Here is a 3,365-nt window from a genome sequence, read left to right as displayed (position 1 = left end):
CTCTTGCCTCAGCCTCCCGAGTAACTGGGACTACAGGCGCCCGCCACAATGCCCAGCTATTTTTCCGATTGCAGTTGGCTGGGGCCGGGTTTGAACCCACCACCCTTGGTATATGGGGCCAGCGCCCTACCCTCTGAGCCACAGGCACCGCCCAGACTTTTTTTTTTTTGGCATCGGCAACCTCATACTCCTGGACTCAACTGATCCCCCTTGTCTCAGCCTCCTAAGTAGCTGGGACAACAGGCACCTGCCACACTTCCCTGCTAGTTTTTCTATTTTTAGGAGCAACGGGGGTCTCACTCTTGCTCAAGCTGGTCTTGAACTCCTAAGCTCAGACAATCCTCCTGCCTCAGCCTCTCAGAGTGCTAGGGCCAGCTGGGATATGCATTTTGGGAGGGTACACACCCAATTTAATCCATTTAGAGTGATTGATTCTATGGGCTCCAACTCTGTAAATTACAGATAAGCAGCAACAGTGTAAAATAATTCTACAGACATGCTGGTGAGATCTGTCTGGTGGAGGGACAACATTTTCTCTCAAATATTTTCCCTACATTTGCATTCATTTCAATATTCCTGATCTGTTGTGTCTGTTCTTTGATTCTGTTCTGAATTTCTAACACTTGACCAGTTCCCTCATTAGTAAGTTAAGTCAAATCTAACACACGTTAAATCTATAGGAGAGTCATGATTTTCCCTTTTTCCCCTACAATTGTAGCAATACTGTCCTCCAGGAAGCCTTCTCTGAGCCCCTTGAGCTGCGTCAGAGTCCCCTCTATGCTCCTCCATCCCTGCCCCCACTACTCTAGTGGTCACAGGTCAGGGCCACCACTGATACCCCAGCACACCCAACAAGTGCCAGGCTCAGTGTGGAAGATCAGAGGATGTTTTGTTGACTGGGGTTAGGGCTGAGAACTTTCCAGGGGCCTCAAGAGAGAAGGGACATTCCCCCCTTCTATCACTGAAAACAAAGGGTTATCTGTCACCCAGATGTGAGGGAAGTGGGAGGAATTAATGATCCTGGGCTGAGAATACATCGCTCTCTTTTCCTCTCTCTGTCTCTTTCTCATTCTCTCTCATACACATACACACTCAGACTAATGGTAACACACAAGTGGTCACTCTCACCAGGCTACATAATTGCACATCCAGACTAACCCAACCCAGCCAGGGACACAAGACCACATGCACACACACCTTTATTCAGCTACACAATAACACAAGCACGCTCCGGGCTCTGGATACACGACAGCCCAGTCCATTCCCAACTGGTGTCACAATACACATCCAAATGCACAACATACAATGGCAGCCACCCCCACCCTGCCACATTGGTGGGACACACAGCTGTACCCCAGACATTGTAACACACACATCCGGCCAGGGGACACAAAGTCTCCCCCCACCCTCAAGATCCAGCTCACTGGGAGGCACAGTTACACACCAAGCACTCACTGCTGAGTTGATACACAACAGCACAGTTGATACACTGCTGACGTTGATACACAACAGCACAGCTGCACACACAGATGTGATCACTAACAGCCACTGACACACACACACAGAGCAACACACAACTCCACTTGCCCTGCAGAGACACAGCCACACAGTAACCAGGAGCACACACTGTCATCCAACCAACATGTGCAGATTACACAACCCCATGGGAGACCAGAGCCCAGTCCCACCGTCAATGGAGTCTCCTACCCACAGTGGCACAAAAGCCCACACCCAGGCCTGGCGGACACCCAGTAAACTGACATGGCTCCTGCCTCCTGGGGCTCAGAGTTCTAGTCAGGGTGGTGGACATGGGAAAATATAAATAAATATGCATTCTGTGAGTCATCCTGAGGGCTGGGAAGGAAAAGAAAGCCAGGAGGGTGGGAAGGGAGTGGGGAGGACAGGGAGGCAGAAGAAGGAGTTTCCTAAACAGGTCAGAGAAGGCAGCCTTTGAAAGGGATAGCCAGCACACAAATAGCACTGATTTTGGCTTCAAGAGATAGGAACTGTGATTATCCCATTTTACAGATGAGTAAACTGAGGCACTTGCCTGCAATGAAACCATGCATGGGTTTGAACCAAGATGTCTGGTTCCAACAACTGCACCCTGAGCCGCCTCCTACAGGTAAGGTGGAAAAAAGTGGATGGGGCAAACACGGGTGTTATGTCAAAGGCCCCAAAAGCTCTGAACAGTGAGGGAGGCCTGACTTCAAAGAGGCCAGGGGGTTCAGCCTCTGTGTCATCCATGCCCCAGGGAAGATGCTGCTCTGGGCTTTGTCCAACCCAGTTACCCGGGAGAGTGGCAGAGGGACCCCTTTACCCAAGTCAATGCCTTCAACACCCAAGGCTGGTGTTGAACACCCCTCTTTTTTTTTTTTTTTTTTTTTTTGAGACAGGTTCTTGTTCTGTCACCCAGGCTAGAGTGCAGTGACATCATCGTAGCTCACCACAATCTCAAACTCCTGGCTCAGGCTATCCTTCTGCCTCAGCCCCCAAGTAGCTGGGACTACAGGTACTCACACAACACTAGACTAGGTTTTTTCTATTTTTTAGTAGAGATAGGATCTCAATCTTGCTCAGGCTGGTCTTGAACTCCTAAGCTCAAACAATCCACCCACCTTTGCCTCCCAGAGTGCTGGGATTACAGGTGTGAGCCACCATGCCCATGCCCAAGTTTTAAAAGTTCTTCACATGTTCTAGATATAGGTACTTCATCTGACAGGCGAGGTTTCTTTGGGTTTCATTTTTTTCAGGCATGTGTTTTGTAAATATTCTTCCAATCTGTGGTTTGCCTTTTCATTTTTGCAACAGAGTCTTTTCAAGAGCTAAATATTTTTATTCTGATGAAGTCCAATTTATTTTTTCTGTATTTAATTGTACATGATGCTTTTTTTGTGTGTCACAGTTAAGATGTCCATGTCAAACTTTTGGTCACTAAGTCTTTCTTTTATGTTTTCTAAGAAGTTTTACAGTTTCAGTGCTTCTTTTAGATCTTACCTCCTTCCTAGCTTCCTATCTTATCTGATCATTGCTGCCACCTGGCCTCTTTGAGACAAAGATTCATGGGTACAGTATTTCATTCTCATAATTCCAGCACTTTGGGAAGCCAAGGCCGGAGGATTACTTGAGGCCAGGGAGTTTGAGACCAGCCTGTGCAACACAGCAAGACCTCACCTCTACACACACAGAAAATTAACCAGGCTCAGTGGCATGCACCTGCAGTCCCAGGTACTTGGGAAGCTGAGGAAGGAAGATCCTGAGAGCTCAGGATTTCAAGGCTACACTGAGCTAGGACCCCAACACTGCGCTCCAGCCTAGGTGAAAGAGTGAGACCCTGTCTCAAAAAAAAAAAAAAAAGAAAGAAA

This window comes from Otolemur garnettii, unplaced genomic scaffold (genome assembly GCF_000181295.1).
Source record: "Otolemur garnettii isolate 467f Iridium unplaced genomic scaffold, OtoGar3 scaffold00152, whole genome shotgun sequence".
NCBI lineage: Eukaryota > Metazoa > Chordata > Mammalia > Primates > Galagidae > Otolemur > Otolemur garnettii.
The sequence above is the reverse complement of the archived record's forward strand: the minus strand, read 5'-3'. Positions refer to the sequence as shown.